The 15,149-nt window shown below is 36.5% G+C and overlaps 1 pseudogene; it reads right to left on the bottom strand.

Annotated features, from left to right (window-relative positions):
- Nucleotides 1-1,229: 1,229 nt before the first annotated feature.
- On the bottom strand, nt 1,230-2,627 carry LOC143391519 (small ribosomal subunit protein eS1-like; annotated as a pseudogene).
- Nucleotides 2,628-15,149: the final 12,522 nt, after the last annotated feature.

Raw genomic sequence — 15,149 nt, 5'->3', positions numbered from 1 at the left:
ACTTAATGCCAGAAGCAGCCGAGAAGCCTTTCAATTCTGTTTCTGTCTAATGGTCATTTCCTTCAGCTCCCTGGTTGGGTCAGGCCCTGAGCTTTTCCATCCCATCTTTCCAGAAAGCCACTGATTCCACTAGCTGTCACTTGTCTACCTCCACCCACAGTCAAATAAGTTGCAGATGTAGAAAGATTTGTGGGAACCTCTCCAGTGTTGCCAGGAGGAAGGAAACTTAAATTCCTCTGGCAAGCAGTTACCATCTTTTCTCTGTTTCTTTCCTTTGCTCCATTCTCTCACGATAAGAATTATTCCCACCTCTATTGCATCTTCAACTTCTTCTATCCACTGGAATTAACATCTTTTTAGAGCAAAGCCCTATATTTGAAACTCATTACACTTTCAAATTTCTGAATGACAAAGCTATACATGGGAACTAACTTCTTTCCTTTCTTTTTTATTTTTGCTTCTTCTTTCCTTCCTTTCTTCAACAAATTTCTTGCTCATAAAATCTGAGTCATCGTTTACATGAAGGAAGCATACCTGTGTTTATTTAACATGATTAAATGGGATATTGGGGACATAACCATTCCCTCTCAAAACTTCCCTAGAGGCCAGTGTTGGCAGCAGATTGCTGGTCTGGCTGTCTTGCGACACATCCCACCGCAACAACAACCCAGAGCTCATGCCCTTGGATGGAGAATTTATTAACAACATTCTCTTTGTGTAGGAAGGGTTCCAACTTTTGTAAAGGTCCACTATATTTAGTGTAGTAAAGTGGAATGTCCCTAACCAGTATATTTCTATCCACCAACCAGTTTTCTAAGGCCAACTGGACAGTGAGGCTAGAAGCCACAACCCAGCCCCTTCCCAATCATTCCTTTAAGACATTAGGTCTTCCTATGTACTTTTAAATTAAAAAGCCACATAAAGTTGAATCTTCTCCATTTTCAGTTGTTGTTGACCTTGGTCCTGAAGCCAGGACACATTTCTCAACCTTTCCCCAGACCCTAGGTTTCTGATCTTGCAATTTGTTCTACCATTTATAGCCTTGCCTCTCCCTCAGGGCATGGCTTGGGGTGAGCAGTAGGAACTACTACTCTTCTTCAACACATTATCTCAAAGTAGAGTTTTGCAATTGGAGAAATATGTAGGGAAGGCAGACAAAGATTGGGATTTTTTTGTATTAAATTTTTTTCGTAAGTAGGACTTTTGGTGACTATTAAAAAATCTAAATTTTAAACAGATTCTTAGAGTGGTGATTTATATCCATCATCTCATTCAACTCTAGCACCTGACTCACCCCCAGAAGATTTTTTAGAACTACTCCTTCACCAAGAAGCTCCATGAGTTTCCCCCATTTCAAACTTGGGGTTCTTCAGGGTTTCTGAAAGGCCAAGGCTCGTCGTCGGAGATTAAAATGCACACACACAGATAGCAGTGACAAAGATGAAGCACTTTACTGCAAGCTGGTGCTAGTTTATATAGAAAGTGAGAGTCAGTTATCTTAAACCAGGAAGCTCCCGGGGCCAATCATAGTAAAGGTCAGGTCATTACCTTACTGTGCATAAGATTCATGGGGGGGCTCTGCATAAGATTCATGGGGGGGCTGGGGATGTGGCTCAAGCGGTAGCGCGCTCGCCTAGCATGCGTGCGGCCCGGGTTCGATCCTCAGCACCACATACAAACAAAGATGTTGTGTCCGCCAAATACTAAAAAATAAATATTAAAAAATTCTCTCTCTCTCTCCCTCTCTCTCACTCTCTCTTTAAAAAAATAAATAAATAAAAAGATTCATGGGGGGCACGAACTGTCCACGAGCGCGGAAGACAGGAGGACCAATTAGAAGGTTTTCAAAACAACTTGTTATCCGCCCACTGGCAACTTGCCCGCCGCCATGTTGCATTAGGGGCTCCTTATCTGAAAGGCCCGGGGAGTTCTAGCTGCCCACTGGCAATTTGCCCACCGCCATGTTTGAAAGGCCCGGGGAGTTCTCAGGGAGACTCCCAACAGTTTCTACTTTTCTAATGAAGGCATCATAAAAAGGATAAAAAGATTGGCAAGACTTTTCTAAGTCTTTCCCAATGCTGTTTGGAATCAGCTTGTTCTTACAAGTCATATGCCTTCCCCTCCCAGGTCATAATTTCTATCATCTTCTTCTGGAGTTGATAGACCTGTTAGTACTGAGAGTAAAAGGGCTGCTGAATCTGATTATTGAATTCTTTAGTAAAACCAACATAGAACAAGTGAAGCAAATAACCATCAGTAGCTTTGATATTGACATAAGTTTCAATGGTGGTGGGCCATTTTTTGACCATGGAACACATTTTATCATTGGTAAGATCCATACCATGGAAATTAGGCAGTTTTTGCCCTCATTAGTTAATTTTAAGTTTATAAATGCAACTTCATCATTCTGTAGATCAGCAAGGCTCTCTTCACACACATGATCTTTGAGGCCATCAGATGCAAGGTTCCTTAAATCTCCATGATTGGTATTTTCCCAATATTTCTTATATTGAACATAACCAGTGCTTTCATATCATAACTATCTTTCTTAGAGAACATGTCAAACACTTTCTTCTTGTCTGCCTTTTTACACCTTTTGTAAGGCTCTTGTTCTTGACAGCCATCATGGTATTGTTCCAAAGATTTTGGGTTTTATTATGATTACTTCTTCACTTGCAGAAATTTTCTTGGTTTTGCTCATCTTTTGTATCTGACTATGGGCATCATTTCTCTAACTTGAACTTCAAACTTCTATTTTGTACCTCCTCTCAGTCCATTTTCTGTTGGTACAACAGAATACCTGAGACTGGGTGATTTATAAAGAATAGAGATTGTTTTGGTTCATAGTTCTGGAGGCTGGGAAATCCAAGGGCTTAACAGTGGGTCAGTGTCTAGCCAGGGTATCAGAATGGCAGAATGTGAAAGGGAAAATAAGCACATATGAAAGAGACAAAGTACAAGGAACAGCCTTCCTTTATAATGACATACTCTTCTGAAAACAAATGGATTTTTAAGACAAAGTCATTAACCCTTCTAATGATCTAATCCCGGGTGTTGTCTCCTAACTGCCTCAATGGCAATCAAATTCAACATGGTTTTGGAAGGAACAAAACATATTAAAACTATGGCTCTAAAACTATCAGGATTCAGGCTCATTCATACTTAGAAAATCAGAGAAAGCTAAAGAAAGGAGGATAAATAGCACTTCAGAACCCTGGAAAACTCTGAATGGAAGCTCCAGGTGCATGAAGAGGGAATGTGTGGCACGGGTAGAAGAAGATTGTTTGAAAGTCTTTATCATGATGGTTAGATCCTCAAATCTTATTTCCGATGCAGCTTAGCCAAATAACTATGGAAGAATCATGTAGGTTTATTCTCTTAAGAGGCTGGGTCAAACATTCTGGGCTTGAAACATCAGGCACAACCAAAAACAGAGGGTTAAGAAGTCTGCATACTGAATAATGAGGATGAGCTTCCCCATCCCTTGAAACCCTTCTCCTGATGAGGCTTCAGTCTTCAGAAAGATGGCAGCTGGGTTTATAAAGCCCTATGCAAAAAGATTTCTCCTGATGGGGAAACTGATCAGTCTAAGAAAAGATATCTTCAAATAAAGACATTTGTAGGTTCTTCCTCCCCCTATAAAAGGACTGTGTTGCTGCTGTGAAGCTTAACAGCCAATATGCTCGGCCCATGCACAGTGAGTACTTAAGTTTCTTACTCTTATATATGAATAGATAAACATTTGTGAAAAGTGTCTAGTGTGACATACACACAAGCAAGAATTCAAAGGGAGGTGACAATGTAGGAAATAAAAGAAAACTTCAAAAGTGATAATTAATATCCTTAGAGAAAATACTGCATACATTAAACAAGAACAGAATGTCATTTGAAAAAAAACAGAGTTGGGAGTAGAGGGACACTCAGAGAACCAGAAAGAGTTTTTAGAAAATACAAACATGATCACAAAAAATTCAATAGAAAAAATTAAAGACAAAAATAATATAATTGCCTAGAAAAAGAAAAAGGAAAGATAAGAAACTAGAAGATCAGTTTAGTGATCAAATAACTGAATCAGGAGTCTGAAAAAAGTGAGCAGAGAAAATGGAGAAGGAATTACCAAAATAAAAATATATATGATAATTCCTCAAAACTAAAGAAAATGCATTCTCATTTTGAAAGGGCCCATTATGTTGAGATTCAGTCTTCACAGTGGATTTAAAAAGACATCCTATTATAAAGTTCATCTTCATTAAATTTCAGAAAAAGATCCCCAAACTTTGTAGAGAGGAAGAAGAAAAAATGCTTCAAGTTTCATAGGAGGTATTAATGTCAAACTACTGAAAAACCACATGAAAAGCTAGAAGACAATGAAGAATTCAAAGAAAAAAATATTTCCAACCTACATGTGTGATATGCATAAAAGACATTTTCAGACATACTAAATCTTAAAAAATTTCACTTTCCATGAACTTTTTCTGAGGAAGCTATTTCAGGATGAGCTGCACAAAACCTAGTGAATAAACCAAGAGGAAAATATGAGATCTTGGACCACAGGAGATCCAATAAAGAGGGATGGAAAAAGAATTCCCAAAATGATGAGAAATCTCAGACAGTTGAAATCTCAGGTAGCTGGCCTTGAAAGCAAACAGTCCAAACCAGAGCTGGCCATAAAGGGAAAGATACCACCCTGACATCCAAGAGAGATGTCTGTGAGAAAAGAAAACTGATAGAGTGAGAGATTTATAATGCTGTCAGAGGGCTTGAGGAGAAATTAGTGCTTACTGCATGGAAATTTCATAGACTGAAAAATAATTTTAATGTAAACACTGAAAAATAGATTTAACCCAAATTGTGATATAATGGGAGGATAAGGAGACATCTAGGGCATGTGTTGTAGAGGATGGTATAAGAAAACTAAATCTTAACCTCCATACTAAGAAATCAAGAAATAATATCAAATACGGGAAAGTGAAGGGAGTAAAAATATAAACACTGGAAGAAACAACTAAAGATCTCACAATAATTGGCTGTGTGGAGCACAACTCAGAGATGGGGAGTGGTGGGCAAAGGGATTGCCATTTTGTTTTGTTGTTTAAAGTATTCAACCTTTTATCTATGCACCTGTATGGTGATTTTTAAAGACTAAAGCAAAAACAAAAAGTTGGTTGAAAGGAGACAAGGTGAAGACAAAATGAGGGTAGAAAATACTAAGATGAAGTCAGAAGTAATATTAGGTCCAGTGCACATCACTGCTAAAGATAGGCTGAAAATAGGGTTCTGAGCAACCAGCACAAAGTGGTAATATAATCATTTCTACAGTTTCACAATGGCCAAGAGATAAAACAAACCATTTACTCAGGAGATATATATCTACTTCTGGCACTGAAATGAGAGATAATTTCCCATCTGTACACCCAAAGAGGACAGACACCATGTGACACAGTGAACCATATCCTCATGCAACATGCAACAATAAGTTTCATGGATCTGTATTTTTTTTAATCATGTCTCTGAATGTAGGTAGATGGCAAAATGCCAACAGAGAGTCCAGTAAAAGGACTATGAGATCAACATCTGTTCACTTAAGAGGCAATAAAGCATAGTGGTTAGGTGGCTGGACTGGGTTCCAAGATTCTCTCAAGCAAGTTACTCTGTACTGTATACTCAGTTTTCTCATCTATAAAATGGGCCTAAACTTTACTATTTTATAGGAGTTTGTGAAGATTAAATGAGTTTACATACGTGAAGCACATAGAATAACATCTGGTACATATAAGCACTTAAAAATAAAAAAGAAAGAGATCCATTATTCAAATCACATGTGGTGGCCCACACATAATTTTCTCAGTATTGAGGAGGATGAGGCAAGAAGATCATTCAAGCCCCGAAATTTAAGACAAGCCAGAATAACGTGGCAAGATCCAGTCTTAAACAAAACAAAACGAAAAGATAAAAGATATTAATCATCCTTGTATTTTTTAAAATGGACCTTATAAGTTAAGACTACAATAAAGAAAACCGTGTGGTATTAGTGGAAGAATAGACAAGTAGACCACTGAAATTGAATAGAGAAATATATCTATACAAGAATGGCCAATTATTTTCAACAATAGTGCAAAACAATTCAACGAGGGAAAAATAGTCTCTCAAGTAATTGTGCTAGAACACTGAAACATCCATATGCAAAGAAATTATCTTCAACCTAAACTTCATCATACTTTATACAAAAATTAACTCAAAGTATATAATAAGTTTAGCTGGATGTGGTGGCACATGACTGTAATCCCAGCAGCTTGGGAGGCTGAGACAGAAGGAACTCTAGTTCAAAGCCAGTCTCAGCAAAAGCAAGGCACAAAACAACTCAGTGAGACCCTGTCTCTAAATGAAATACAAAATATTGCTGGGGATGTGGCTTAGTGGTAAAGTGCCGCTGAGTTCAATCCCCACATCCCCCACACAAAAAAGTGCATGATAGATTTAGATATAATATGTCAAATTATACAATTTTTAGGTGAAAACAAAGGAGAAAATCTTTTGCAACTAGGGATAGGTGAACAGTTCTAAGGTTGACACCCAAAGATGACCCATGAGAGAAAAATCAATAAATTTGATTTTTTAGAAATTAAAAACTTTTGTTCTGCTTGTTAAAAAGATTAAAAGACAAATAGACTGGGAGACAGTATCTGCAAATCAAAAAGCATCACAGAAAATCTTGTAAACAAAACGTCTGACAAAGGACCATAAAGAACTAAATAAAATCAGTAAAAGAACAATCCAAATCATCAGAAAAAAAACAACAACAAATGATCCAATTAGGAAATGAACAAAAGACATGAAGAAACACTTCTGCAAAGAGAATTAAATAAGGAAATAAATAGGTTCAACATTATTAGCTATTAGGAAAATGTAAATTAAAACCACTATGAGATAACACCATCCTATAAGAATAGCTAAAATCGTGGCTGGTGGAGAAAACTAACTCTCTCATATATTGGTAAAGGTAATATAAAAAGATATAACCCTCTGCATAACATTTTGGCAATTACTTTTAAAAAAACTAAACCTACACTTCACATCTGACCCAGTTAGAAATGCAAATAAAAACCACATTGAAATTTCATCTTACTCCAGTCAGAATGGTAATTATCAAGAATACAAATAAGTGTTGGAAAAAATGTGAAGAAAAGGAACACTCAACCATTGCAGGTGGGACTGCAAATTAGTGCAACCACTCTGGAAAACAGTATGGAGATTACTCAAAAAACTAGGAATGAAACCACCAAATGACCCAGCTATCCCACTCCCCAGCATATATCCAAAAGATTTAAAATCAGCATGCTATATGGATGCAGCCACATCAATGTTTTCAGCAGCACAATTCATAATAGTCAAGCTATGGAAGCAACCTAGATGCCCTTCAACAGATGAATGGATAAATAAAATATGATACATATGTATATATATGCATGTGATGAAACTGCATAGAACTACATTCACATATACACAAAAACACAAACACACATAAGTGCATGTAAAAATAATGAAATCTGGAGACTGGGGATGTAGCTCACTGGTAGAGGACTTGCTTAATATGTCAGGCATGGGTTTGATTCCCAGCACTGAAAATGTGAATAAGGTGCTATCTAAGTAAAGTCTGTAGTTTACATCAGTATCAATTTCCTGAATTTGACACAATAGCCTCAAAAAACAAAATACCTAGGAATAAATCTAACCAAGGAGGTGAAAGATGTCTACAATGAAAACTATAGTACATTGAAGAAAAAAATTGAAACAGACCTCAGAAGAGAGAAAAACCTCCCAAGTTCATGGATAGGCAGAATTATTATTATTAAAATGGTCATACTACCAAAAGTAATAAACAGATTCAATGCAATTCTCATAAAATACCAATGACATTCTTCACAGAACTAGAAAAAAAAAAGTCCTAAAATTTGTTTAGAAGAATAAAAGGCCCAGAATATCCAAAGTAATTCTATTCCAGAATACTCCCAGGAATGGTTGACTGAAGCTCTTGTGATGCTTGGGACTTGGGGGTCTAGGATCTAGGATCTAGGCTCCCTAGATACTCCATGCAGTGACTCCCCTCTGAGATCTCGCTATGTCCATGCTCTGATATGTCACCTCTCCAATCTCAGAAAAGAGCCTAGAGAAGCCACTTAATTTTTCTAAGATCCTTTCTCTCCCGCCCCTCCAGGACATCCCGCATCATCTTATCAGTTTAGCTTTTCCAGATGTGGGAAAGGACACCAAAATTCCCATGGTAAGGAATTATAAAGTCTCACTAAGTTAGGAAATATGAAGAGAAACATATAGGGAGCACAAAATTAAAATTAGATCAAATTAGAAAAGCCACCTTATTAATTTGCAATGAACGTAGCAGCGACATGTTACATCCACATGGCTTGACCTTTCTTCCCTCTTTAAAATATAAATTCAAAATCCTAAGTAGAATGTTGCTTGGTGAGCATGGAATCAGAACTAGGGGCATAAGAAAAATTCAGCATTTAAAGGAGCCAAGTTATCATAGCCTGATATATTAATCCCACAGTGGAATTCTTGGAAACACTGGAAATTCATTGGCTGAAATCCCTTGAATCCACTTTCACTTTGAGAATGTCCTTGCCAGTGAAGCTGCAATATTCAGGGACATTTAGCTAGTACTCTCTCTCTCTCCCTTGAGGGCACTTGGATGAACATTACCATCATTTGTCCTAGAGACTATTTCTTTTCTATGCTTCCACAACTGAACATCCTTCCCATCAAATAACAGACCAGTTCTGCTGGCCTAGAACTCATACCTCTTCAGGATGCTTTTGTATAGCTCTGTTTCCATCAGTTTCCTGGGGACTTTAAATATGAAGTCTCAAAGATCCCTATAATGTCTTTGTTCTCAAGTTAGCTTTCATATATATCTACCACATAATAATTGTGTTGGTCAGCTTTGATCACTATGACTAAATACCTGACAAGAACAATTGAGAAGAGTTAAAGTTTATTTGGAGCTTACAGTTTCAGAGGTCTCAGTCCAGGTCAGCCAACTTCATTACTCTGGGCCTGAGGTGAGGCAGAACATCATGGCAGAAGGGTGTGGTGGAGAAAAGTTACTCCTCCTGGTGGCCAGGAAGCAGAGAGTGTGTATGGAGGGTGGAGTGTAGCCAGAGGGATATATAATCCCCAAGGACACTGCATTTCCAGTGACCTACCTCCTCCAACCATGCCCCATTTGATTAGAATTACCACTTAATCCATCCAGACTAGGATGGACTGCTTAAGTTACAGCTCTTATAATCTAATAATTTCATCTCATTATTCCCATATTAACACAGGAGTTTGGGTGGGGGCATCTCATATACAAACTACAACAATGGTTCATACAAAACAACTTATATTAGAAGATCTTCAATCTGGGCTTCTAAATACCAGAAGCATCAAAACAAAAAAAAACTTTAATAATTTTAAAATAATTATATATTTTTAAAACTACACCATGTGATCACTGAAAATTAGCTTATTATAGCCTGCATAATGGCAGTGGAATATGCTAGATGTAAATGATTCAACAGTAATGTCACTGAAGTCAGATTCTTAAGTGTTGAGTGGCATCACTGAAAAGTATTTGGACTATTTTATGCAAATCTGTCAACAACCTAGTATAAGTTAAGTCAATTACTTGTAATGACAAATATTTTAATACAACATTCCAAATTTACAAAATGTTTAAATACAACCTCTGTGGCAATCCCTTACCTATATAGCTATGTGTATGCTGAGAATTATTATACTATATTTTAGTTTATAGAAGAATAAGAAAATATAATTAAAATAATAATAAATTATAAGGCTTCTCTTCCCATAAAAAGCATGACAATTTTATCATTCTGGGCAGCAAGAATAAAACTAAGACTTAGCCCACATCCTCAAACTATTAGTTACCTTATATTCTCTAAGTATCTTTTCGCTTGCTTTACATCTCTTTTCGATCATTTCTTTTTTTTCTTCTCTAATTTTCTAAAATGGCATAATCAGGGGACCCATAATTTACTAATGAGATCATCCCAATCTTAATCAATTCATTATATCCCATAAAGCCAGAAAAACCACCAGCCTATTGACCTGATGAGTGATTTTATAATAGTTTCATGTATGAAGATAAATGAGATTTCTGTAGCATGTTAGGGATTCTGAAGTAATTCCATTATAGTTGTAGGATTCTAAGGAAAGCATATAAGAAAATGAACTTTTCCTTGGAATGAACCCACCATTTGACCCAGCTATCCCACTCCTTGGTTTATACCCAAAGGACTTAAAATCAGCATACTATAGTAATGCAGGCACATGGATGTTTATAGCAGCACAGTTCACAATAACTAAATTGTGGAACCAACCTAGATGCCCTTCAATAGATAATAGACATACACACAACGAAATTACTCAGCATTAAAAAAGAATAAAATTATGGCATTTGCAGGTAAATGGATGGAGTTGAGAATATCATGCTAGGTGAAGTAAGCCAATTTCCCCCAAATAAAACGTTCTCTCTGATAAGTGGATACTGATCCATAATGGAGGGGTGAGGCATGGGGAAAATGGAGGAAATGTGATTCAGCAAAGGGGAGGGAGTGGTGGGAAGAGGTCATGAGGGCAGGAAAAATAGTGGAATGACATGGACATCATTATCCTAGGTACATGTATGTCTGCATATATGGTGCAACACTACATCATGTACAACCAGAGAAATGAAAAGTTGTGCTGTGATTGTATATAATGAATTAAAATGCATTCTGCTGTCATATATACCAAATAATTAGAATAAATAAATAAAGTTTTTTAAAAAAATTACCCTTAATTTTAGATCAGCATATATTTGCCTTTCTGAGAAGAAAAAAAAATGAACTTTTTAAAGTTCACTTCAACTGGTTTGAGGGTAAAACACCATAATATTTCTATCAAGTTGTGCCATTTTATTTTCATTTGATTGCTTAACTATTTATGAAAACATGAATGTTTATGAAATACATAAATATATTTACTTTGAGCTGCTTGCCTCTAACTCATATATAATAACCCTTTTATTAATGTAAACTTGAAATAATAATAAGCTAGTTTTATTCAGTTCTGTCCTTTGAGATAGAGTTGTAGACATAGCCCCAAAAGGCAGTCATATGGTTTCCACTGCATCTCAGCATGATTACAAATAATGACCATGCTCAGAATCTGTTCCAATGACCATTTAACCCAAGATACATTTTGTTAAATACAGGACACAAGGCCTTAGGAGAAGACAAGGCTGAGAAGAGTTAACATGCTTTGATTTGCCAAAATAAAAAAGATCCAGGCCTACATATTACCTGTTGACTCTATCCTCTTGCAGTCTGCGAATCAGGACAGAATCTGTTTATATTCTCATGGCCCCAGCCAGAACTCTGGCCTTGAACACACTCTGTGACCCTCATTTGGCCAGGAGGATCCAAAAGGTACAAGGAGAGCTGCCTACTGTTGCCATGTAATATGAAGGAGCAAAAATGTCTCTTTAGATCTAGTTTACATCATAGGAAACAGCAAAATCAAGATCATTAATGATAATGGGGCCCACTCCAAGGGACCAGAGTGAGTCTTAGAAGGCTTGCAACCCACTTACTAAAATTCTTACAGTTCCCATTTCAACTACCAATGAAACAATAATAAATATTGAGCAAAGAAAATTAATACATACATGGTAGATTTTATTAAGTTAAACATAAAAAATTGTGCAGACCCTAGGCAGTAAGTTTCATCCTAAAATTCATAACAGCCCATAGGCATATCTCATCAAAAGCAATATCTTTTTCACTAATGACTCTATTATGATTCTGAACAAAAAAACAAATAGTGATAGATAGCAAATATCAAGCTTTTTTAAAAAATATTTTTAGTTGTAGATGGACACAATACCTTTATTTTAGTTATTTATTTATATGTGCTGCTAAAGATCGAACTCAGTGCCTTACTCATGCTAAGCAAGCGCTCCTCAAGCTTGTTTTTTTAATCTGTATTTTTCATTTAGCAACATAGCAGATTTAGGACTCATTGGGACTTTCCATGAGGTGTTCAGAGTATAGTATCATTTTTTTTTTCTGTACTAACTTTAGTTTACCATTTTATAAGAAGTATCTTCAAGGGTAATTTTTTATTTTATCTTTTGTTCAATATAGACTTGGTGTGAAAGAAATTAGGTCAAAATGAAATTATGCAGTCAAAAAAATCTATTTCTTGTTCTTAGTTTTTAAAACTTGTTTTATGTTAAGAGAATTTTAAAAATTTATTTATTATTTATACTGTGAATTCATTTATGTTTTTGTTACATGTCTATTCATATGATGTATCTATTTAATATATATACTTAGTAAGGTACCAAAAGTCAGTCCTTCAAGAAAATTAAGTTCTAATTTATTGCTTTGGCCATTTTTCATGCTGTAATTATTCTTAGCATGGCCAATTTTAATCTATCAATATGATGCTACTGAATGTTGATCTGGGAATAGATGTCCACATTTGACTCGTGTGCCACTACAAGCATGCGTCAGCACATCACTGTATCATGAGGCATGCTCTGATAAGCTTCTCTCTAAATCAAAGGAATTGAATTTCCACATAATACAAAATAAGTATTTGAGTTTGGTTTCCTCACTCCTTCTCCAAGCTTCCGCTGGAAGCTTTTCTGCTTTGCCAAGCATTCACAGGCAAATTGTAGAAAACATTCCATCTGAGGAAACTTCCAAAATCCACCTAAAGCTCCAAACAACAATTGTTTCTCTAAATTAATGCCTTCTGCTGATAGGAAAAACACATCATGTAGTGGTGATGCTGTATATTGGCAGAGTTTTAGTCAGCTTTTTTCATTGCTATAACAAAAAGACCTGGCAAGAACAATTTTAAGGAGGAAAAGTTTATTTTGGGACTCAGTTTCAGAGGTCTCAGTCCACAGATGGCTGACTTCATTCCTCAGGTCCCAAGATGAGGCAGAATACCATGGCATAAGAGTATGATGAAGGAAATCGGCTCAGGGCATTGCACCAAGACGCACAGAGAGAGGGAGAACTCTCCTCACCACTTGACAAAACATAAACTCCCAAAGCACATCCTCAATGACCCACCTCTCCCAGCCACACCCTTTCTGCTTTCAGTAACCACTGGTTAATCTCTATCAGGGAATTCATTTATTGATCAGGTTAAACTTTCTATAACCCAATCATTTAATTTCTGAACTTTATTGCATTGTCTCAACATGAGCTTTTGGAGGACATCTCACCTCTAAACTATAACAGACTGTATGGATGTTATGGTGGAAACAGGGTATCTGGAAGAAGAAAGGGAGAGTCCTAGTCACAAATCCCCTTTTCTTTGGAAATTCCCACCCAAACAATTCCCCTTGTCCTCTCTTTTTAGAATTGACTCACTCTAGCAATGTTTTTGTTTGTTTTGTTTTGTTTTTGATATGGGGTCTCACAATGTTGCCCAGGCTGGCCTCGAATTCCTGGGCTCAAATGATCTTCCTGACTTGGTCTCCCAAGTGGCTGGGATTACAGTCATGCACCACCATGCCTGGCTCAGTCTAGCAGTTTAAGAAAAATTCATTCCCTTCCACCTAATCTTCTTTATTAAAAGAGAGGGGGGAGAAAAGATATAATTAGGCAGAAAAAGCACTGGTCTAAGAGTCAAGAAGCCTGAACTCTCTACTGAGGTTTTTTAAACCTAGAATTCATGCATCCTCCAGGGGTCAAAGAATTCAAGGTGTTATGGAAATTGGAAGAAAAACAAAATCACATAATTGTTTTCACTGACATCTTATTGAAACTCAGCATTTCATTCAGGATCTCTCCCAGCTTCTGCTCTATCTTTCCCCTCCTCTCACCTGTAGCCTTCGATTGACACATAGTTCTTTAATTATTAATGTGGACAAGAAACCACAGTGTTATCAGCAGTTCTTATGACTTTTATCAACAGAAATCACAAACATTTTCTTATTGCTTCTACATTTGTTGCAGATATCTCAATATAATTTATTCTAATTTCTATGTCAAAATTATGGTAGTTAACATATGCACTTAAAATTTAATGTGGGGTCGGGGTTGTAGCTCAGTGGTAGAGCGTTCATCTAGCATGTGTGAGGTCCTGGGTTTGATCCTCAGCACCACATTAAAAATAAATAAAGGTATTGTGTCCAACTACAACTAAAAAATAAATATTCTTAAAAAATTAACATGTTAATAGAGAAACACAATTTCCACAAATTTGTTTCATAATATTCTGAAATTAGAATATATTTAATAGAATTTCTTTCCTTTGGATTCTTAGTGTGGGGTTTTTGTTTGTTTTGGTACCAGGGATTGAATCCAGGGGCACTTAACCACTGAGCCATATCCCCAGCCCTTTTTATTTGGAGAAAGGGTCTTAGGGTCTTGCTAAATTGCTTGGGGCCTCACTAAGCTGCTGAGACTGGTCTCAAACTTGCAATCCTCCTGGTTCAGCCTTCCCAAGTCACTGGGATTACAGATGTGTGCCACCATCAGGTTTTTTTTTTTTGTTTGTTTGTTTGTTTTTTTAAGCTGTAGATGGACACAATACCTCTATTTTATTTATTTATTTTTATGTGATACTAAGTATCAGACCCAGGGCCTCACACGTACTATACTATACTATACTGAGTACTATACCAAGAGCCACAACCCCAGTCCACTTAGGTATTTTTTAAAAACATATTTATTGAGATGATTAATTTGAATTTCACCCAAAGTGTACAAGTCCTTAATATATCCTCAGAATTATACAACCTTCACTATAATCTAAGTTTAGAACATTTTTATCACCACAGAAAGAAACCTGTATCCCATTAGCCAAACTTCTCATTCTCTTTTCCTTCACCCTCCAGTCCTTTAGAACTTCAGTTCTTTTTATTGCCAAGTAATATTCCCTTGTAAAGATACACCATATTTTATTTGTATATATTGACGGATATTTAGATTTTTAGCTATTATAATGCTGTCACAAACATTGGCATGCAAGTTTTTGTGTGCATGTATGCTCTCTCTTGGGTTTATACTCAATGGAATTGAAGGATCATATGGTAACTCTGTTTAAGCCTTTGAGGA

Source organism: Callospermophilus lateralis, chromosome 2 (assembly GCF_048772815.1).
Source record: "Callospermophilus lateralis isolate mCalLat2 chromosome 2, mCalLat2.hap1, whole genome shotgun sequence".
NCBI classification, from domain to species: domain Eukaryota; kingdom Metazoa; phylum Chordata; class Mammalia; order Rodentia; family Sciuridae; genus Callospermophilus; species Callospermophilus lateralis.
Note: the sequence above shows the minus strand (reverse complement) of the source record. Positions and strands in the feature narration are given on the sequence as shown.